This window comes from Eschrichtius robustus, chromosome 11 (genome assembly GCF_028021215.1).
Source record: "Eschrichtius robustus isolate mEscRob2 chromosome 11, mEscRob2.pri, whole genome shotgun sequence".
Lineage (NCBI taxonomy): Eukaryota > Metazoa > Chordata > Mammalia > Artiodactyla > Eschrichtiidae > Eschrichtius > Eschrichtius robustus.
The window spans coordinates 67,445,743-67,470,517 of record NC_090834.1 but is presented as its reverse complement, the minus strand read 5'-3'; the positions used below and the strand labels follow the sequence as shown (position 1 = coordinate 67,470,517).

Sequence of the window (24,775 nt, the reverse complement as noted above, 5' to 3'; positions counted from 1 at the left end):
GGTCTTAAAATACCATCTATACACTGACAACTTGAAAATTATATATCTACAACAGACCTCTCCAAACCTGCATATTCAACTGTTCCTTCATATCTCACTTGAGTATCCACAATAGAAATCTCAAATTTAAAATTCCAAGCTGGAACTCCTGACAGCCCCCCTAACCCTGCCCCTCCCCCAGTCTTTTGCTTCTCAGTAAATGGCATTCTTCCAGGTGCTCAACCTGAAAACCTCAGAGTTACCCTGGACTCTCTGTCTCACACCTGCATAAAATGCCATCAGCAAATCCTCTCAACTCTACCTTCAAAACATATCCAGAAACCAGTGAATTCTTACCATCTCCATTGCTAACACCTTGGTCCAAACCACCATCACATCTTGCCTCAATTATTAAAATAGCTTTCAGTGGTGCTGGACTATCACTTTGGTGCCCCCAGTGAACTACAGCTCCTGTATTCATGTCCTTGAATGGTTCCTCCCCTCAAAACCAAGGTGGCCCTGTACCTGCTTTAAATAAGAGAATGTGGCAGAACTGATGCTTGCCAGTGCTGAGCCTAAGTCTTTAGAAGGTGTGCCAGCTTTTAATTTTACACTTCTGGAAGCCCTGCACTGTCATGTAAGAAGTCTGGCTTTGGGACTTCCCTGGCGGTCCAGTGGTTAAGACTCTGCGCTTCCACTGCAGGGGGCGCGGGTTCGATCCCTGGTCGGGGAACTAAGATCCCGCAAGCCACACGGCATGGCCAAGGAAAAAAAAAAAAAAGAAGTCTGGCTACCCTGTTAGAGAGGTCACCTGAAGAGGGAGAAGCTATAAGACCATATGGAGGTGAACCAAGGAATCCAGCCAACAGCAAGAACTAAACCGTCAGAACTGTGACCCCAGTGCTGCTGTTGCAGCCAGACCCCGACTGTGTGTGAACACATGTGAGCGAAGGAGCCATATGGGACATTCCAGGCCCCCTGAAATTGCTAGCCCTGCTGTGCTTTGTCCGAATTCCTGACCCACAGCACCATGAGTAACAATAAAAGTTTGTTGTTTCAGCCTCTAAGTTATGGGGTGGTTTATTTTGCCCCACATATAACATAAACTCTAGTGTCCCTGCTTCCTCCTTCACACAACTCCCCTCCCCGCCCCTTCAGTCTGTTCTCCACACAGCAGTGGGAGAGATCCTTTAAAATCTAAACGAGGTCCTGTCACTCCTCTGCTCAGAATCCTCCAGTGCCTCTCATCTCACTCAGGGTAAAAGCAAAATCTTTACAATGGCCTACAAGGTCTCAGAGGGTGGCAAACTAAGGCCAGAGGGCCAGACCCTTGTACTGTACAGGAAAGAAGATTACTACACTTTTTAAAAGTTGTTTAAAAATTTTAAAGGGGGGCTTCCCTGTTGGCGCAGTGGTTGAGAATCCGCCTGCCAATGCAGGGGACACGGGGTCGTGCCCTGGTCCGGGAAGATCCCACATGCTGTGGAGCAACTAAGCCCGTGTGCCACAACTACTGAGCCTGCGCTCTGGAGCCCGCGAGCCACAGCTACTGAGCCCGAGTGCTACAACTACTGAAGCCTGCGCACCTAGAGCCCGTGCTCCGCAACAAGAGAAGCCACCGCAATGAGAAGCCCGCGCACCGCAATGAAGAGTAGCCCCCACTCGCCGCAACTAGAGGAAGCCCGCGTGCAGCAACAGAGACCCAACACAGCCAAAAAATAAATTAAAATAAAAATAAATTTAAAAAAAAATTTAAAGGAAGAATATGTGACAGACCATGTGTGGCCTGCAAAGCTTAAAATATTTACTATCTGGCACTTCACAGAGAAGTTTACCAAACTCTGCCCTTCACAGTCTGGCTCCTCTATGACTCTCGGTCATTCCCTTTGCTCCGCTAGCTCCAGGCCAACTCCTCCTCGTCATTCCTTGCAGTTTCTTGCAGTTACACTAACCAACCAGGCATGTTCATGCCCTGAGGCCTTTGCTCCTGCCCTTTCTTCACCCAGGTATTTGCCCAGCTAACTCCTCTAGCTTCCTCAGGTCTTTCCTCAAGTCACCTTCTCAGTGGGGCCTTATCTGACCACGTTACTTAAAATTACAGTCCCCCTGCAGACACTCCCTAACTCTCTCTGCTTTACTTTTCCTTATATCACATAACATGAATATATACTTTTAACTTTTTGTTATCATTGTTTATTTTCTATATTCTCCAGTACAATGTAAACTCCATATGGACAGAAACCTTTGCTTTTTCACTGATGCATTCTCAGGGCCTAAAACTATTCCTGGTGCATTGTAGGTGCTCAATATATATTTCTTGAATGCCCTATGAATCATGAAAACCACCACTTTCTTCTGTTTTCTGCGTAGCACTTGTCACTCGCTCTAAATACCATATTTTGGGGTTTGTCCACCAACTCATGATAGTGGGGACCACAGAACAACGCTCAACACATACAAAGTATTCAATGTAATATTTAGTCAATAAACAAATATACCTCCCACGCATCTTTTAAAAGAGGGAATGGGAAGTGAGGAGGTAGAAACACAGTAAGTCGACAACCTTCTCAAGAATTTTTGCTGTGAATGGGAGTGGAGAAATGGGATGGTGGCTGGGAGAGCAAACAGGATCAAGGGAGCGTTAAAAATGGGGATACAAGGCATAACCAGATTGACACAATCAGTAGCATAGGAGAAAGGAGGGGATTAAAGAAGCAGAGTTCTTGGAGAGGTGAGAGCAGTGGGATGCAGAGTGTAGGAGGAGAGGTTGGCTGGTGATGGGAGGGAAGAAGGAGCAGCCTCCAGCAGAGTTAGAGCCTCGTACGTAGGTGGGAAGATGAGGGAGTTCCCATCTCCTGGCTTCAGCTTCCTGAATGAAGTGTGGGAGGTGAGGTTATCTGCTGAAACTAAGGGTGAGCAGGATATTGGAGGTTTGAGAAGAGAGAAAAGTTAGAGACCTTACTAGGGAAATGTGAGAGGACAGCTAGGCAGTTGTTGAGGGCCCATTTGGAGTCTGTAATCACAAATTTAAACAAAAGCAGTGAGCCCAGTTGGTGATTTCTCTTGAGCAACATCCAGCTACTTGGTTGCAGGTGCAGAAAAGACAGAGCGGAGTTGAATCAGGGTGATTGTAGCAAAGCAGTGGTTCTCATTGTGTGGTCTCCAGACCAGCAGCATCAGAATCACTGAAAACTGGTAAGAAATGTAGTCTCAGGCCTCATTCCATATGTTCTGAATCAGAAACTCAGCAGGTAGGGCCCAGCAATCTGTGTTTTAACAAGCCCTTCAGGTGAGGCTTATGCTACGCCCAGTCAAGTTTGAGCAGCACTGCAATAAAGGGAAAGAACAAGAGACATGAGGGTGCTTATAAGGAAATAATTATAATGACAGACTGGAGAGTCTAAACTGGAAAAGAAAGGAAATAAAGGCCTGAGGGACTGACCAATAGTGATAAAGTGGTGGGGATCAATGGCTTAGAATATAACGTGAATTGGGACTTCCCTGGTGGCACAGTGGTTAAGAATCCGCCTGCCAATGCAGGGGACACGGGTTCGATCCCTGGTCTGGGAAGATCCCACATGCCGCGGAAAACTAAGCCCATGCACCACAACTACTGAGCCCACGTGCCACAGCTACTGAAGCCCGTGCACCTAGAGCCTGTGCTCCGCAACAAGAGAAGCCATCGCAGTGAGAAGCCCGCGCACCACAATGAAGAGTAGCCCCCGCTCGCTGCAACTTGAGAAAGCCCGCGTGGCAACGAAGACCCAACACAGCCAAAAATAAATAAATGAAATAAATTTTTTAAAAGAATATAATGTTGGGGCTTCCCTGGTGGCGCAGCAGTTGAGAGTCTGCCTGCTAATGCAAGGGACATGGGTTTGAGCCCTGGTCTGGGAAGATCCCACATGCTGCCGAGCAACTAGGCCCATGAGCCACAACTACTGAGCCTGCGTGTCTGGAGCCTGTGCTCCGCAACAAGAGAGGCCACGATAGTGAGAGGCCCGCGCACCGTGATGAAGAGTGGCTCCTGCTTGCCGCAACTAGAGAAAGCCCTAGCACAGAAATGAAGACCCAACACAGCAATCAATCAATCAATCAATCAGTCAATAAATCTTTAAAAAAAAAGAATATAATGTAAATAATTGTAGTACAGCATATTCATTTTCTATTAATATTGCTGCCAGACAAATTACTACAAACTAAGTTGCTTGAAACAATACCCACTGATTATCACATAGTTCTGTAGGTCAGAAGTACAGGTACAACATGGCTCAACTGGGTTCTCTCCTCAGAGTCTCATAAAAGCTGAAATCAAAGTGTTGGTTGGGGGGACTTCCCTGGTGACGCAGTGGTTAAGAATCCGCCTGCCAATGCAGGGGACACGGGTTCGAGCCCTGGTCCGGGAAGATCCCACATGCCGCGGAGCAACTAAGCCTGTGTGCCACAACTACTGAGCCTGCGAGCCACAACTACTGAAGCCCGCGTGCCTAGAGCCCGTGCTCTGCAACAAGAGAAGCCACCACAATGAGAAGCCCACGCACTGCAACGAAGAGTAGCCCCAGCTCGCTGCAACTAGACAAAGCCCGCTCAGCAATGAAGAGCCAACACGGCCAAAAATAAATAAATAAATAAATAAATATTTAAAAAAAAAAATTGTTGGTTGGACTGCATTCCTCTCAGGAGATTCTAAGGAGAAATCTCCTGAGATAATACAGGTTGTTAACTAAATTTAGTTCCTTGAGGTAGGAGGTGTGGATGGTGAACTCGGAAAAGCTTGAACTCACTTCCTCCCACAAGCACACAACCATTTACTGAGCAACTATCTATGAGAATGATCTGAAGATCAGCAGAAAAGATTTTCCACCACTAAAGATATAAGGAAGGAACTACAATGAGATGGGTAGGAGAAATGGAGACACAGTATAGTCAAGACCCACACCCCCAGGGAGGTGACCTACAAACGGGAGGATCATCACAACTGCAGAGGTTCTCCCTAAGGAGTGAAAGGTCCAAGCCACACATTAGGCTCCCAGCTCAGGGGTCCTGCACCAGGAAGATGAGCCCCCAGAACATCTGGCCTTGAAGGCCAGCAGGGCTTGTGTACAGAGAGCCAGAGGGCTGTAGGAAACAGAGGCTCTGCTCTCAAAAGGCACATGCAAAATGTCACATGCTTCAAGTCCCAGAGTAGAGGCAGTAATTTTAAAGGATCCTGGGTCAGATCCACTTGCTGACCTTGGAGAGCCTCCTGGAGAGGCAGGAGGCAACTGGGACTCCCTGGGGCACAGATGCTGGCCACAACCAATTTTGGGAGCTTTTTCTACCATGAGGACACTGGTTCTGGCAAGTAACTTTTTGGAGTACTGCCTCTAGCTTATTAGCTGTGAACTTACCCACTCACCAGCACCAGTCCTGGGACCCCTGGGCCACACGGCCTGCCCCACCAGGTGCTGGCTCCCCAGTCAGCAGGCCGGCACCAGCCCCACACCCCCCGGGCCATGCAGCCAGTCACACAAGGACCCATCCCCTCCCACCAGTGGGCCAGCACAGCCCACATAGGGGGCACCCCTAGAACATATAGCTCTGGTGATAAGAGGGGAGTGTGCTGCTGGGGCTCATAAGACGTCTTCTACATAAGGCCACTTCTCCAAGATTGGGAAATGTAACCAACCTACCTAATACATAGAAATAAACACAAAGAATTAGGCAAAATGAGGAGACAGAGGAATATGTTCCAAACTAAGGAACAAGACAAAATTCTAGAAGAAGAACTAAGTGAAATGGAGATAAGTAATCTGGGTAGATAAAGAATTCAACGTAATCATCATAAAGATGCTCAATGAACTCAGGAGAAGAATGGATGAACACAATGAGAAGTTTAACAAAGAGAAAATATAAAGAAGAAACAAACAAAGCTGAAGAATACAATAACTGAATAAAAAATACACTAGAAAAAAAATCAATAGTAGATTAGATGATACAGAGAGATGGATCAGCAAACTGGAAGAGTAGTAAAAGTCACCCAAGCTGAACAGAAAAAAGAATTTTTTTTTTTTGGCTGCGTTGGGTCTTCGTTGCTGCACGTGGGCTTTTCTCTAGCTGTGGTGAGCAGGGGCTACTCTTCGTTGCGTGCGCGGGCTTCTCATTGCGGTGGCTTCTCTTGTTGCGGAGCACAGGCTCTAGGTGCACAGACTTCAGTAGTTGCAGCATGCAGTCTCAGTAGTTGTGGTAGGTGGGCCCTAGAGCGTGCGGGCTTCAGTAGTTGCAGCACATGGGCTCAGTAGTTGTGGCATATGGGCTCAGTAGTTGTGGCTTGCAGGCTCTAGAGCACAGGCTCAGTAGTTGTGGCACACAGGCTTAGGTGCTCTGCGGCATGTGGGATCTTCCCAGACCAGGGCTCAAACCCGTGTTCCCTGCATTTGCAGGCGGATTCTTAACCACTGCACCACAAGGGAAGTCCCAAAAAAAGAACTTTTAAAAATGAGGATAGTTTAAGAGACCTCTGAGGGGATTTCCCTGGTGGTCCAGTGGTTAAGACTTTGCCTTCCAATGCAGCGGGTGCGGGTTTGATCCCTGGTCAGGGAGCTAAGATCCCACATGGCTTGGGGCCAAAAAACCAAAACATAAAACAGAAGCAATATTGTAACCAATTCAATAAAGACTTTTAAAAATGGTCCACATCAAAAAATCTTTAAAAAAAAAAAAGACCTCTGAGACAACATCAAGTGTACCAACATTTGCATTTATGGGTCCCGAAAGGAGAAGAAAGAGAGAAAGAGGGCAGAGAACTTATTTGAAGAAATAATAGCTGAAAATTTTCCTAACCTAGGGAAGAAAACAGGTCCCGGAAGCACAGAGAGTCCCAAACAAGATGAACCCAAACAGGTTCACACCAAGACACGTTATAATTAAAATGGCAAAAATTAAAGATAAAGAAAGAATCTTAAAAGCAGCAAGAGAAAAGCAACTAGTTACATACAAAGGAACTCCCATAAAGCTATCAGCTGACTTTTCAGCAGAAACTTTGCAGGTCAGAAGGGAGCTACCTGACATATTCAAAGTGATGAAGGATAAAAACTACAGCAAAGAATACACTACCTGGCAAGGCTATCATTCAGATTTGCATAAGAGATAAAGAGTTTTACAGACAAGCAAAAGCTAAAAGAGTTAAATAGCACTAAACTGGCTTTACAAGAAATATAAAATGGACTTCTCTAAGCAGAAAAGAATAGATCACAACCAGAATTATGAAAATTACAAAAGGAAAAATCTCATTGGTAATGGTAATTATACAGTAAAGGTAGTAGATCAACCACTTACAAGGCTAGTAGTTAAAAGACAAAAGTAGTAAAATCACCTATATCCACAATAAGTAATTAAAGGATACACAAAACAAAATGATGTAAAATATGATGTCAAAAACATTAAACATGGGGGGGTGTAAAAATGTAGGGTTGTTAGAATGTGTTCAAACTTAGATTAACAACTTAAAATAATCACGTATATTTATAAGTTGTTATATATGAACCTCATGGTAACCACAAATCAAAAACCTATAATAGATACACAAAAAAGAGACCGGAATCCAAACATAACACTAAAAGATAGTCATCAAATCAGAAGGGAAGAAAGCAAAACAAGAAGAAAGGGGAAAAAAAAAAAAGAACCACAAAAAAAATCAGAAAACAATTAACAAAATGTCAATAAGTACATACCTATCAATAATTACTTTAAATGTAAATACACTATATGCTCCAATCAACAGATATAGAGTGGCTAATTGGATAAAAACACAAGACCCGTAAACATACTGCCTACAAGAAACTCACTTTGGATCTAAAGACACAGACAGAAAGTGAGATGATTGGGTAAAGGTATTCCATGCAAATGGAAACAAACAAAAAAGCAAAAGCTAGGGTTGGGGCTTCCCTGGTGGTGCAGTGGTTGAGAATCTGCCTGCCAATGCAGGGGACACAGGTTCGAGCCCTGGTCTGGGAAGATCCCACATGCCGCAGAGCAACTAAGTCCATACGCCACAACTACTGAGCCTGTGCTCTAGAGCCCATGAGCCACAACTACTGAGCCTGCATGCCACAACTACTGAAGCCCACATGCCTAGAGACCATTTTCCACAACAAGAGAAGCCACTGTAATGAGAAGCCCGTGCACCGCAATGAAGAGTAGCCCCCACTCACTGCAACTAGAGAAACCCCGCATGCAGCAACGAAGACCCAACACAACCAAAAATATATAAATAAAATAAATAAATTCATCTTAAAAAACAAGCTAGGGTAGTAATACTTATATCAGACAAAATAGACTTTAAAACAAAGACTGGTGCCACAACTAAGGAGCAGGTGAGCTGCAACTAAGCAACCCTCAAGCCGCAACTAAGGAGCCTGCCTGCTGCAACTAAAGGAGCCCACATGCCGCAACTAAGACCTGGCGCAACCAAATAAATAAATAAATATTGAAAACAAAACAAAACAAAGACTGTAACAAGAGACAAAGAAGGACATTACATTATGATAAAGGGAAAGATCCAGGAAGAAGACATAACCATTGTAAATATATATGTGCCCAACATAGGAGGCACATATACATAGAGCAAATATCAACAAGAATAAAGGGAAATTTTGACACTAACACAATAATAGTAGGAGACTTAAACACCCCACTTACATCAATGGACAGATTCTCCAGACAGAAAATCAATAAGGAAACTGTCACCGTTTGCAGATGACATAATACTATATACAGAAAATGCTAGACACCACCAAAAAACTATTAGAACTAATAAGTGAATTCAGTAAAATAGCAGGATACAAAATTAATATACAGAAATCCGTTACATTTCTTTACACTAACAACAGAATACAAGGAAGAGAAATTAATAAAACAATCCCATTTACAATTGCATCAAAAAGAATAAAATACCTAGGAATAAATCTAACCATGGAGGTGAAAGATCTATACTTGGAAAACTATAAGACATTGATGAAAGAAATCAAAGATGACACAAACAAATGGAAAGATATACCATGCTCATGGATTGGAAGAATTAATATTATTAAGATGACCATACTCCCTAAGGCAATCTACAGATTTAATGCAATCCCTATCGAAATACCAATGGCATTTTTCACAGAACTAGAACAAATAATTCCAAAATTTGTATGGAAACACAAAAGACCCCAAAGAGCCAAAACAATCTTGAGAAAGAGGAACAAAGCTGGAGGTATCACTCTCCCTGGTTTCAAACTATACTGCAAAGCTACAGTCATCAAAACAGTATGGTACTGGCACAAAAACAGACACATAGATCAATGGAACAGAATAGACAGCCCAGAGGTAAACCCACACTTATATGGGCAATTAATCTACAACAAGAATATACAATGGGGGAAAGACAGTGTCTTCAATAAGTGGTGCTGGGAAAACTGCACAGCTACATGCAAAAGTATCAAACTAGGGACTTCCCTGGTGGACCAGTGGGTAAGACTCAGCGCTCCCAATGCAGGGGGCCCAGGTTTGATCCCTGGTCGGGGAACTATATCCCACATGCATGCTGCAACTAAGACCCGGCACAGCCAAAAATAAATAAATAAATCGTAAAAAAGAAAAGAAAAGTATCAAACTGGACTACTCTCTCACACAATGCACAAATATAAATTCAGAATGAACTAAAGACTTAAATGTAAGAACTGAAATTTTACAAAACTCTGAGAAGAAAACATAGCCGATACATTGTTTGATATAAACCATAGCAATATTTTTTTGGATATATCTCCTCTGGCAAGGGAAACAAGAGCAAAAACAAACAAATGAGACTACATCAAACTAAAAAGCTTGTGCACAGTGACGGAAACTACCAACAAAATGAAAAGACAGAGGGAATTCCCTGCCAGTCCAGTGGTTAGGACTCTGTGCTTTCACAGCTGTGGGCCTGGGCTCAATCCCTGGTCGGGGAACTAAGATCCCAAGAACCACATGGCACAGCCAAAAAATAAATAAATTTTAAAAATAAAAAGACAGACTCTTGAATGGGAAAAGATATTTGCAAATGATATATCCTATAAGGGGTTAATATCCAAAATATACAAAGAATTCCTGCAGCTCAACATATTAAAAAAAAAAAAATTAAAAAATGGGCAGAGGGACTCGCTGGTGGCACAGTGGTTAACAATACGGCTGCCAATGCAGGGGACACGGGTTTAAGCCCTGGTCCGAGAAAATCTCACATGCCGTGGAGCAACTAAGACCGTGAGCCACAACTACTGAGCCCATGTGCCACAATTACTGAAGCTCACATGCCTAGAGCCTGTGCTCTGCAACAAGAGAAGCCACTGCAATGAGAAGCCCGTGCACCGCAATGAAGAGTAGCCCCCGCTCGCCTCAACTAGAGAAAGCCCGTGCACAGCAACGAAGACCCAACGCAGAAAAAAATTAATTAATTAATTAATTTAATTTAATTTAAAAAAAAATAGGCAGAGGACCTGAACATTTCCCCAGAGAAGACATACAAATGGCCAACAGACACATGTAAAGATGCTAAACATCTCTAATCATCAGGGAAATGAAAATCAAAACCATGAGATATCACTTCACACTTGTCAGAATGGCTATTGTCAAAAAGACAACAAATAATAAGTGTTGGTGAGGATATTGAGGAAAGGGAACACTTGTACACTGGTGGTAGGAATATAAATTGGTGCAGCCCTATGAAAAACAGTATGACATTACCTCAAAAAATTAAAAATAGAACTACCATACAATCCAGCAATTCCATTTCTGGGTATTTTTTCAAAGAAACCAAAAACACTAATTTGAAAAGATATATGCACCCTTATGTTCACTGCAGCATTATTTGCAATAGCCAACATAATGGAAGCAACTTAAGTGCCAATTGATAGGTAAGTGGATAAATAAGATGTAAAATATATATATATATACACCCAACCATAAAAAACAATGAGGGACTTCTCTGGTGGCGCAGTGGTTAAGAATCCACCTGCCAATGCAGGGGACACGGGTTCGTGCCCTGGTCCGGGAAGATCCCACATGCTGCGGAGCAACTAAGCCTGTGCGCCACAACTACTGAGCCCGCATACCACAACTACTGAAGCCCACGTGCCTAGAGCCTGTGCTCTGCAACAAGAGAAGCCACCACAATGAGAAGCCCACGCACCGCAACAAAGAGTAGCCCCTGCTCAATGCAACTACAGAAAGCCCACGAGCAGCGATGAAGACCCAACGCAGACATAAATAAATAAATAAATAATTTTTTTAAAAAAACATAAAAAAGAATTAAATCTTCCCATTTGCGACAGCATGGATGGATGTAGAGGGTATTATGCTAAGTGAAATCTCAGACAGAGAAAGACAGATATGATTTCAGTTATATGTGGAATCCAAACAATGAAACAAAGGAATAACATGAAACAGACTCATAGATACAAGAGAAGAAATTGGTGGTTGCCAGTGGTGGGGTGGGGGAGGGGTAGATGTGTGAAATAGGTGAGGAAGATTAAGAGGCACAGACTTCCAGTTATAAGATAAATAAGTCATAGGGATGTAATGTTCAGCATGAATATAGTCAATAATATTTTAATAACTTTGTATACTGACAGATGGTAACTAGACTTATCTTGGTGATCATTTTGTAATGTATAAAAATATCGAATCACCATGTTGTACACCTGAAGCTGATATAATATTGTAAGTCAATTATATTGTAAGTCAATTATACTTCACTTTAAAAAAAAAGAACTCAGTTCCTTGTGGTTGTAGGGCTCAGGTCCCCATTTCCTTTCTGGCTGTCAGCCAGGAGTCTCTATAACTTCTTTTTTTCTTTTTAATTTCTAGCATCAGCTCTTTATTTTTTTAAAATATTTATTTATTTATTTATTTGGCTGCACCGGGTCTTAGTTACAGCATGCGGGATCTTCGTTGCTGTGTGCAGGATCGTTGTTGGGGCATGTAGGATCTTTTTTTTTTAGTTGCAGCATGAGGGATCTTTTTTTTAGTTGCGCATGTGGGACCTTTATTTGCAGCATGCGAACTCTTAGTTGCAGCATGAGGGATCTAGTTCCCTGACCAGGGATCAAACCTGAGCCCCCTGCATTGGGAGCACAGAGTCTTAGCCACTGGACCACCAGGGAAGTCCTCTATAACTTCTTGAAACTCCTGCATTCCTTATTATGTTGTCTCTTCTATCCTCCAACCAGCAACAGCACATGGAGTTCTCCTCACACTTCAAATATCTCTGACTGCCCCTTTTGCCACATCTCTTCTGCTTTACTTCTTTGTTGCATTTCTCTGACTCCAGCCAGAGAAAGTTCTCTGCTTTTAAGGCTTCATGGGATTAGGCTGGGCCCACCTAGACAATCCAGGATAACCTAGCTATCTTAAACTTTGTAACTTTTTTACATCTGCAAAGTCCATTTTGCCATGTAAGGTAGTATATTCACAGGTTCCTGGGTTTAGAATGTGAACATCTTTGGGGGACCTCTGTTCTGCCCACCACAACATCAAGTGACTAGAACAAGTGAGCTGGAGAACTGGAAGGTAGAGATTTCACAAGTGGTGAAGATTCTGGTGGTAAGATCTCAGGTGAATCCATAAGAGTAGGGAGGAGTAAAGGGAAGCAAGCTCAGGGCAAGGCTCTCTGCCTTATCTAGCCATTCGTTTGGAGCTAGAATTCAGATGAGATATGTGTTCCATAGGGAAACACATGCTTACTGAAATTGAAAAATGAAGACTAATGGGATAATTAATTTGATAATATCTGGGTTTGCCAATATTTTTATATGACAGACATTTCCCTTAAATTGAATGCATCAAATCTGCAGCTCCAAGGTTTTAACAAATTATAGTTAAAGCCCATAATAAGAAAAAAAACCACACTTTATTTTAAAAAATTATATAGTTGACCCTATATACACATTTTATTTTTAAAAATTATATAGTTGAACAGTGTGAGGGTTGGGTGTGCCAGCACCACCCCCAGCCGCAGAGTCAAAAATCACATTATATAGTTGTAACTCCCCCAAAACTTAACTACTCATAGCCTACTGTTGGCCAGAAGCCTTACCTATAATATAAATGGTCGATTAACACATATTTTATACGTTATATGTATTATATACTGTATTCTTACAATAAAGTAAGCTAGAGAAAAGAAAATGTTATTTAAGAAATCACAGGGCAGGGGAGGGTGGGAGGGAGGGAGATGCAAGAGGGAAGAGAAATGGGAACATACTGTATATGTATAACTGATTCACTTTGTTATAAAGCAGAAGCTAACACACCATTGTAAGGCAATTATACTTCAATAAAGATGTTTTAAAAAAAAAAAAAAAAAAAAAAAAAGAAATCACAGGGCAAAATGAAAATAAATAAGGAAACAGAAGCTTTAAATGACACAATAGACCAGATAGATTTAATTGATATTTATAGGACATTCCATCCTAAAACAGCAGATTACACGTTCTTCTCAAGGGCGCACGGAACATTCTCCAGGATAGATCACATCTTGGGTCACAAATCAAGCCTCAGTAAATTTAAAAAAATTGAAATCATATCAAGCATCTTTTCTGACCACAACGCTATGAGATTAGAAATCAATTACAGGGAAAAAAACGTAAAAAACAAACACATGGAGGCTAAACAATACGTTACTAAATAACCAAGAGATCACTGAAGAAATCAAGGAGGAAATCAAAAAATACCTAGAGACAAATGACAATGAAAACACGATGACCCAAAACCTATGGGATGCAGCAAAAGCAGTTCTAAGAGGGAAGTTTATAGCTATACAAGCCTACCTAAAGAAACAAGAAAAATCTCAAGTAAACAATCTAACCTTACACCTAAAGAAACTAGAGAAAGAAGAACAAACAAATCCCAAAGTTAGCAGAAGGAAAGAAATCATAAAGATCAGAGTGGAAATAAATGAAATAGAAACAAAGAAAACAATAGCAAAGATCAATAAAACTAAAAGCTGGTTCTTTGAGAAGATAAACAAAATGGATAAGCCATTAGCCAGACTCATCAAGAAAAAGAGGGAGAGGACTCAAATCAATAAAATCAGAAATGAAAAAGGAGAAGTTACAACAGACACCGCAGAAATACAAAGCATCCTAAGAGACTACTACAAGCAACTTTATGCCAATAAAATGGACAACCTGGAAGAAATGGACAAATTCTTAGAAAGGTATAACCTTCCAAGACTGAACCAGGAAGAAGCAGAAAATATGAACAGACCAATCACAAGTAATGAAATTGAAACTGTGATTAAAAATCTTCCAACCAACAAACGTCCAGGACCAGATGGCTTCACAGGTGAATTCTATCAAACATTTAGAGAAGAGCTAACACCTACCCTTCTCAAACTCTTCCATAAAATTGCAGAGGAAGGAACACTTCCAAACTCATTCTATGAGGCCACCATCACCCTGATACCAAAACCAGACAAACACACTACAAAAAAAGAAAATTACAGGGGCTTCCCTGGTGGCGCAGTGGTTGGGAGTCTGCCTGCCAATGCGGGGGACGCGGGTTTGAGCCCTGGTCTGGGAGGATCCCACATGCCGCAGAGCAACTGGGCCCGTGAGCCACAACTACTGAGCCTGCGCGTCTGGAGCCTGTGCTCCGCAACAAGAGAGGCCGCGACAGTGAGAGGCCCGTGCACCGTGATGAAGAGTGGCCCCCGCTTGCCACAACTAGAGAAAGCCCTCACAGAAACGAAAACCCAACACAGCCAAAAATAAATAAATTAATTTAAAAAAAAAAAGAGTACTGTTTAAAAAAAAAAAAAAGAAAATTACAGACCAATATCACTGATGAATATAGATGCAAAAATCCTCAACAAAATACTAGCAAACAGAATCCAACAACACATTAAAAGGATCATACACCACGATCAAGTGGGATTTAACCCAGGGATGCAAGGATTCTTCAATATACGCAAATCAATCAATGTGATACACCATATTAACAAATCGAAGAATAAAAACCATATGATCGGGCTTCCCTGGTGGTGCAGCGGTTGAGGGTCTGCCTGCTAATGCAGGGGACACGGGTTCGAGCCCTGGTCTGGGAGGATCCCACATGCCGCGGAGCAACTGGGCCCGTGAGCCACAACTACTGAGCCTGCGCGTCTGGAGCTTGTGCTCCGCAACAAGAGAGGCCGCGATAGTGAGAGGCCTGCGCACCGTGATGAAGATGAAGAGTGGCCCCCGCTTGCCGCAACTAGAGAAAGCCCTCGCACAAAAAAAAAAAAAAAAAAAAAAGAAGACCCAACACAGCCAAAAATAAACAAATAAATAATTTAAATAAAAAAAAAACATATGATCATCTCAATAGATGCAGAAAGAGCTTTTGACAAAATTCAACACCCATTTATGATAAAAACTCCCCAGAAAGTGAGCATAGAGGGAACCTACCTCAACATAATAAAGGCCATATACGACAAACCCACAGCAAACATCATTCTCAACGGTGAAAAACTGAAAGCATTTCCTCTAAGATCAGGAATGAGACAAGGATGTCCACTCTCACCACTATTATTCAACATAGTTTTGGAAGTCCTAGCCATGGCAATCAGAGAAGAAAAAGAAATAAAAGGAATACAAATTGGAAAAGAAGAAGTAAAACTGTCACTGTTTGCAGATGACATGATACTATACATAGAGAATCCTAAAACTGCCACCAGAAAACTGCTAGAGCTAATTAATGAATATGGTAAAGTTGCAGGATACAAAATTAATGCACAGAAATCTCTTGCATTCCTATACACTAATGATGAAAAATCTGAAAGAGAAATTATGGAAACACTCCCATTTACCATTGCAACAAAAAGAATAAAATACCTAGGAATAAACCTACCTAGGGAGACAAAAGACCTGTATGCAGAAAACTATAAGACACTGATGAAAGAAATTAAAGATGATACCAACAGATGGAGAGATATACCATGTTCTTGGCTTGGAAGAATCAACATTGTGAAAATGACTATACTACCCAAAGCAATCTACAGATTCAATGCAATCCCTATCAAATTACCAATGGCATTTTTTACGGAGCTAGAACAAATCATCTTAAAATTTGTATGGAGACACAAAAGATCCTGAATAGCCAAAGCAGTCTTGAGGGAAAAAAACGGAGCTGGAGGAATCAGACTCCCTGACTTCAGACTATACTACAAAGCTACAGTAATCAAGACAATATGGTACTGGCACAAAAACAAAAACATAGATCAATGGAACAAGATAGAAAGTCCAGAGATAAACCCATGCACCTATGGTCAACTGATCTATGACAAAGGAGGCAAAGATATACAATGGAGAAAAGACAGTCTCTTCAATAAGTGGTGCTGGGAAAACTGGACAGCTACATGTAAAAGAATGAAATTAGAATACTCCCTAACACCATACACAAAAATAAACTCAAAATGGATTACAGACCTAAATGTAAGACTGGACACTATAAAACTCTTAGAGGAAAACATAGGAAGAACACTCTTTGACATAAATCACAGCAAGATCTTTTTTGATCCACCTCCTAGAGTAATGGAAATAAAAACAAAAATAAACAAATGGAACCTAATGAAAATTCAAAGCTTTTGCACAGCAAAGGAAACCATAAACAAGACGAAAAGACAACCCTCAGAATGGGAGAAGATATTTGCAAACGAATCGACGGACAAAGGATTAATCTCCAAAATATATAAACAGCTCATTCAGCTCAATATTAAAGAAACAAACACCCCAATCCAAAAATGGGCAGAAGACCTAAATAGACATTCCTCCAAAGAAGACATACAGACGGCCACGAAGCACATGAAAAGATGCTCAACATCACTAATTATTAGAGAAATGCAAATCAAAACTACAATGAGGTATCACCTCACACCAGTTAGAATGGGCATCATCAGAAAATCTACAAACAACAAATGCTGGAGAGGGTGTGGAGAAAAGGGAACCCTCTTGCACTGTTGGTGGGAATGTAAATTGATACAGCCACTATGGAGAACAATATGGAGGTTCCTTAAAAAACTAAAAATAGAATTACCATATGACCCAGCAATCCCACTACTGGGCATATACCCAGAGAAAACCGTAATTCAAAAAGACACATGCACCCCAATGTTCATTGCAGCACTATTTACAATAGCCAGGTCATGGAAGCAACCTAAATGCCCATCGACAGACGAATGGATAAAGAAGTTGTGGTACATATATACAATGGAATATTACTCAGCCATAAAAAGGAACGAAATTGAGTCATTTGTTGAGACATGGATGGATCTAGAGACTGTCATACAGAGTGAAGTAAGTCAGAAAGAGAAAAACAAATATCGTATATTAACACATGTATGTGGAACCTAGAAAAATGGTACAGATGAGCCGGTTTGCAGGGCAGAAGTTGAGACACAGATGTAGAGAACAGACATATGGACACCAAGGGGGGAAAACTGCGGTGGGGTGGGGATGGTGGGGTGCTGAATTGGGCGATTGGGATTGACATGTATACACTGATGTGTATAAAATTGATGACTAATAAGAACCTGCAGTATAAACAAACAAACAAACAAAACAACTAATACTAAACTTTCTTTGGGTTATTTGTATGGAAATATGTTAATATAAATGTTTCAGACATTACATGAAATTTCTAAAAATCTTATATGTTCTGGTATAATGTTATAAGTCATAATCCTAGTTATTACTTTAAAATGTATATCTCAGAAATAACTAATTTTCTTGTCAACTGCATTATTATGAACTTTCATCAAATCTTTAACCGTGGTCATTTTTAAGTCTTTTGTCATTTACAGACAGTTCTGGGTGTACTCTGATGCTTATGTAAATATGTTCCTATAAAAGGGTTTCATCTTCAGGAAATTCATGGAAAAGACTCTGACAAGTACAGGTTTCTGGTAACTGACTGTACTGCTGAACTGAATGAATAAGCATTTTCAGAACTCTAATGAAAAACTGATGAGCTCATAAAAGTGCTAACAAAAGATCAAGATAAAAAAAAAATTAATTACATGGGACTGAGTGAACTGATGAGGATGAGTATAATTTTTGTGACTTTCTGTTTGAATTTAAAAAAAGAAAAAATCCCACAAGGACTCAGAGGCAAAGAATATACAAATCAATTTTCACTGCAAAGTAAAGGAGCTGTTACAGTGGAGGATTACTGGACTGAATGTCAATATTATGACATAGTATGAGTGTGTTTCATGTTTGGTAATTGCAATCATTGTTGCTTTTGTTGTGGTCATCCATGTACAATGCTTGGTGTCAGTCGATTTATCTCTTGTAAAAATAAAATACAGTGTGTGTGTGTGTGTGTGTGTAAAAAAAAAAGGTGAATTGTATGGTATGTGAATTGTATCTCAATAAAGCTGTTTTTTAAAATTAAAAAAAAATTAATTAAAAAAAAAAAAAAAAAAGAAATCACAGGGGACTTCCCTGGTGGTCCAGTGGTTAAGAATCCACCTTCCAATGCAGGGGATGCGGGTTCAATCCCTGGTGGGGGAACTAAGATCCCACATGCCGCGGGGCAACTAAGCCCATGCGCTGCAACCACTGAGCCCGCACGCTCTAGAGCCCACATGCCACAACTAGAGAACCCGTGCACCACAACTACTGAGCCCATGTGCTTTGGAGCCTGCACACCACAACTAGAGAGCCCGTGTGCTGCAAGTACTGAGCCCATGCAGTCTGGAGCCTGAGCGCCACAACTAGAGAGAAGCCCACACACTGCAACGAAGAGGCAGCATGCCGCAATAAAAGATCCCGCATGCCTCAACGAAGATCCCGTGTGCAGCAACTAAGACCTGATGCAGTCAAATAAATTAATTAATTAAAACAAAAAGATATCATAAAGAAGAGAAAATACATTTACAGTATTTTACTTTATTTATCAATACCATGAACTTAAATCCTCTGTTTACAGGATGAATCATCTGTCAGCACCTTCATCAGTATTGTCTTATATGATACAAAACATTGTAGGTGTTGTAAGTATCACTAATAACAGACATGAAAAATGAAAAGATAATATAAAAAAGAAATTTTTATTTACAGGTATTCATGCATTGATAATGAAGAAGCAGCAATATGATTGCTTTACGGTAGCCTAGTATAATTGATACAATTGCTTCACAGTAGCCTAGCCTATACACTAATGAATTGTTATAAAATTTTTATAGCATATAGTATTACAGTCATATTCATAATATAGTATTGGAAACATTGTTACATTTTTTTAAAAACAACTTACCTGTGATGATAGCATGATACCTAGTTTCTCCAATTATCAGAGAGGCATACTGTACAGTAATGTAATTCTTTGAAAGCAAAGTTATAAAACAGTAAGAAAACTAACACATTATTAATTTTATATTAAATATCACTCACCTTATGCCTACGTAAGGATAGGGTATCCTCTTCAATACCAGTCTTGCACATGATGTTCTACAAGACGAATACTTCGGAGATGCTGATGCTGACACAAAAATATCTCATACAGTTCTTGCTGTGCAGTTATTAGACTTTCATACAAAGACACCAACATACACAACAGATAAGTTTATTAACTGTACCACATGATGATTATTTACTGTACATTAAGTGGAAGTGGATCATCATAAAGGTCTTCATCCTTGTCATCTTCGCATTGAGCAGGCTGAGCGGGAGGGGAAAGAAGAGGGGTTGGTCTTGCTGTCTCAGGGGTGGCAGAGGCAGGAGAGGCAGGCACACTCGGTGTAACTTTATGGAAACACAACATAATTTGTCTGACGTTTTTGCTTTTTTCGTTTCTCTAAAAATGTTTCCGTGCGGTACCAATCCTCTTCCACCATTTGCTTTAGTTTCAGTGCCCGTATCACAGAAGGGTCTATGTTGTAAAATAAGTCAAAAGCAGTCTTAATTAATCAGAACGCTTCTGCCAGATTGGCTAACGTCAATTTTTCTGGCACTGCTTCTTCTGTGTCTTCTTCCTCCTCGTATGACACTGGTTCAGAAGCGCTCACCTCCATCAAGTCATCTTCTGTGAACGCCTCCGGTGTGGTGTCTATTAGCTCTTGAATTTCTCCAAGATCCATATCCTGAAACCCTTCACTCTCCCACCTTTTTTGCCACATCCACAATGTTCTTCATGATTTCCTTGACGGGCTCTGTCGTAAATCCCGTGAGGTCATGCACAACACCTGGACACAGTTTTCTGCAGCAGGAATTTATTGTTTGGGGACTGATGGCTTTCCCAGCTTTTTCTATAACAATGATGGCATCTTCAATGGTGTAACATTTCCAGACTGTCATGATGTTTTCTCTATCAGGGTCCTCTTCCACAGAGTTGACAATCCTTTCCATAGAGTACCGTGTGTAATGAGCCTTAAAGGTCCTTATGACCCCTTGATCCAGAGGCTGAATTAGAGACGTTGTGTTTGGGGGTGAGTAGACCACACTGACACCTTCAGTGTTGAACTCATAGGGTTCCGGGTGGCCAGGGGCATTGTCCCATATCGAAAGAATATAAAAGGCAGTCCCTTACTGGCAAGGTATTTCCTGACTTCAGGGACAGAGTACCCATGGAACCAATCCAGAAAAAGGGTTCTCGTTGTCCAGACCTTCTTGTCGTACAACCAAAAGACTGGCAGCTGGTGTTTATCTTTTCTCTTCAAGACTCAGGGGTTAGCAGCTCTGCAGATAAGGGCAGTCCTGGTCATAAACCCCATTGCATTTGTGCAAAACAGTAGAGTTAACCTACCCCTTCCTGCCTTAAATTCTGCTGCTCACTTCTGTTCCTTACTAATAAATGTCCTCTGTGGCATTTTTTTTTTTCAGAATAGGGCACTTTCAGCTGCATTAAAAATCTGTTCAGGTGGATATCCTTTCTCTTCAATGATTTTCTTAATGGCTTCTGGAAACCTGTCTGCTGCCTCTGGTCAGCAGAAGCTGTTTCTCCTGTTGTCTTGACATTTTTTAAGCGAAACCTCTTTCTAAAATGATCAAACCATCCTTTGCTGGCATTAAATTCTCCAGCCTTGGATCCTTCATCTTCCTTTTGCTTTAAGTTGTCATGTAATGACCACTTTTTCTTGAATCACATTTGAGTTTACAGGTATGCCTTTCTTACAGCAATCCTGCCCCCACATAAAAGCTGCATTTTCAATACAAGATAAAAAGGCATTTCGCAAAAAGTGCAAGGTTTTCACTCCTGCTAGAGTAGCTGCAGCGATGGGCTTCACGATATTCTTTTTCTTTTTTTGCAATGGTCCGTACGCTGGATTCATTTGTCTTGAAATGGTGGACAATCACAGCTGCAGACCTCAATTTACGGTACATATCAAGCAATTCAACTTTTTCTTGTAATGTCATGACTTTTCTCTGCTTCTTGGGAGCACTTCCGGCATCACTGGTAGCACTTCGTATGGGTCCTATGATGTTACTCAAGGTTTACAGTATTGCCTTAAACACAATGGAAAATACGTGAGAACCATGAGAGATCACTTTTTACTGTGATATGTTTCTTACTGGAGAGAGCAGTTAGTAGCTGCTCATGTGGAGATGATTATCCTCACAAAGCCTTTTAAGCATATACTCACAACACTTGACCTTACTGCAATAGCAACAGGATGTGGCTATGAAATTATTAGAGTAGTACAGTTAGTACTACAGTTAATTTTATGCAACTATGATTTAATACTGCATCTTTATGTTTGTTTACACTTCTCTGGCCTGCGAATGGCACCATGTATGATCTGTAAGTGTTTGTGTACCTAAGTTTTGATAAATTTTAATTTTTTATAATAGATCTGTATAAATTTTATGGTAGTAAATGGTAAAAGAGACTAGTATCTACATATATTTTATGCATTCATGACATACCTAACTTTTTAAAAAATGTTTCAATATTTCTAGGCCATGTGGTTTGTCTGAGAATTTTTTCAAATTGTCACAGATCTCAAAAAAATTTTCCAATATATTTATTGAAAAAATCTGCATATAAGTGGACCCACACAAAGTCATGTTGTTCAAGGGTGAGCTGAATGGGCAAGGCATATTAAAATTCATTTTTTATGTTCCCAGTTCCTTCTGAGTGTATTGGGTTAAATAAGAATTCTTTCTATCTGAAAGAATAAAATATATAAGTAATATTAATTTGTTAAGTCTTGGTAAAGCCTTTCTGGTATGCTTCCCAGAAATTGAAAAGTGAATGATTCTAACTGGGTAACAGTCCTTTTGAAAGTTAGGTGGTTTCCAACTCTTTTGCTTTCAACAAAACTGAAAATTGAGGTGTCAACCGATAGATTATTAAAAATAATTTTTGTTAAAAGATTGCTATGTGATTTTTGGCATTTAATTCAGAAGGGGCTCAAATAATTGAGAAAGTCTACAATATCAAAACGCCTTACCCCCCACACCTATGGTCAATTAATCTTCAACAAAGGAGGCAAGGATATACAATGGAGAAAAGACAGTCTTCAGCAAGTGGTGTTGGGAAAGTTGGACAGTCACATACATCAATGAAATTATAACACACCCTCACACCATACACAAAAATAAGCTCAAAATGGCTTAAAGACTTAAATATAAGACATGACACCATAAAACTCTTAGAACATAGGCAAAACGTTCTCTGACATAAATCGGACCAATGTTTTCTTAGGTCAGTCCCCCAAGGCAATAGGAATAAAAACAAAAATAAACAAATGGGACCTAATCAAACTTACAAGCTTTTGCACAGCAAAGGAAACCATAAACAAAATGAAAAGACAACCTATGGAATAGGAGAATATATTTGCAAATGATGTGACAAACAAGGGCTTAATTTCCAAAATATACAAACAGCTCATACAACTCAATAACAAAAAAACAACCCAATCAAAAAATGGGCAGAAGACCTAAATAGACATTTTCCAAAAAAGACCTACAGATGGCCAACAGGCACATGAAAAGATACTCAACATCGCTAATTATTAGAGAAATGCAAATCAAAACCACAATGATATACCACCTTCACTGGTCAGAATGGCCATCATTAAAACATCTCCAAATAACAAATGCTGGAGAGGGGGTAGAGAAAAGGGAACTCTCCTACACTGTTGGTGGGGATGTAAATTGGTGCAGCCAATTTACTATGGAAAACAGTATGAAGACTCCTCAAAAAACTAGAGATAGAGTTGCCATATAATCCAGCAATCCTAGTCCTGGGCATTTATCTGGAGAAAACTTAATTCGAAAAGATACACACACCCCTATGTTCCTAGCAGCACTATTTACAATAGCCAAGACATGGAAACAACCTAAATGTCCATTGACAAATGAATGGATAAAGAAGATGTGGTACATGTATACAATGGAATACTACTCAGCCATAAAAAAGGATGGAACAATGTCATTTGCAGCAACATGGATGGACCTAGATATTATCATACTAAGTGAAGTAAGTCAGAAAGAGAAAGACAAATACCATATGATATCACTTATATGTGGAATCTAAAATATGACACAAATGACCTTATCTACGAAACAGAAACAGACTCACAGACATAGAGAACAGACTTGTGGCTGCCAAGGAGGGAGGAGAGGGGACGGATGGATTGGGAGTTTGGGATTAGTAGATGCAAACTATTACGTTTAGAATGGATAAACAACAAGGTCCTACTGTATAGCATGGGGAACTATATTCAATATCCTGTGATAAACCATAATGGAAAAGAATATGAAAATGAATATATATATATTATAACTGAATCACTTTGCTGTACAGTAGAAATTAGCACAACTTTGTAAATCAATGATACTTCAATAGAATAAATTAAAAAGAAAACTTCCATTCTCATTTACTTATTTTTGTGAACAATGTAATATTTAACCACCAAATAAAACATAGGCCAAATAAAAACATAGGCATATCATCTCATTGAGAAAAACATTTTTACTAAAATTTTTCATGTTTAATAATTATTTATCATAATTTATAACATCTATATTGTTCTGACCAATTATGTACTACTAATAATTATGATGCTAATTGAGTCCAGAAGAAATTTAACATCTATAATCTGATAATCATAGGAAATATTTTTTAAATTTCAATTCATATGGTTTTTTGTTGCAGAAAAGGATAATAAAGTAATCAATAAAAAACTTTTAAGGATAAAAATATGTTATATCAGGATAAAATTCCATGGGGAGAAGTGCAATGGATTTTACAAGTCCAAGGAGAAGATGCAAGATACAATTCCAACTTTAAAGAAGACCTTGTTTTCTTTTTTTTTTAATGAATAATGGTGGGCATCAAACTGCCATGGTATTTAGATCCTATTGATACATTTTTTAAGGTGTCAATATATGCAGGAATTCCCTGGCGGTCCAGTGGTTAGGACTCCGTGCTCTCACTGCTGAGGGCCGGGTTCAATCCCTGGCTGGGGAACTAAAATCCCACAAGCCGCGTGGCGCTACCAAAAAAAAAAAAAGAAAAAAAATTCAGTATGTGCAACCAGAAATTACATCCTTTGAAATTATTTAAACTTCTAATACAAATTCTAAAAATGATTGTGGGGAATACAGCAGCTCAAAAGTTTGAGGACTGCTGGCTAAAGACAACAGCAGGAAATACCTACCCATAGTAGGTGTATCAATGAATCTTTGTTGAATTTAATTAGCAGTAAGAGGCAGGGAGACTAAGACTAGAGGCAGGGAGACCATGAGGAGATTGTTACCATAGTCCATTCACTTTTAATTTTATTAATGGACTGGCTTCTCTGAATTGGGAA

The 24,775-nt window shown here is 40.2% G+C and overlaps 1 long non-coding RNA gene across 1 annotated transcript in view; it reads right to left on the bottom strand.

Moving 5' to 3' along the window:
* LOC137772031 (uncharacterized) overlaps nt 1–24,775 on the bottom strand; it is a 38,728-nt gene that overhangs the window by 7,816 nt on the left and 6,137 nt on the right. Inside the window, exon 2 of the long non-coding RNA XR_011075449.1 lies at nt 19,410–21,461. This is a non-coding gene — a long non-coding RNA (uncharacterized lncRNA). The remainder of the gene's footprint in view (nt 1–19,409; nt 21,462–24,775) is intronic.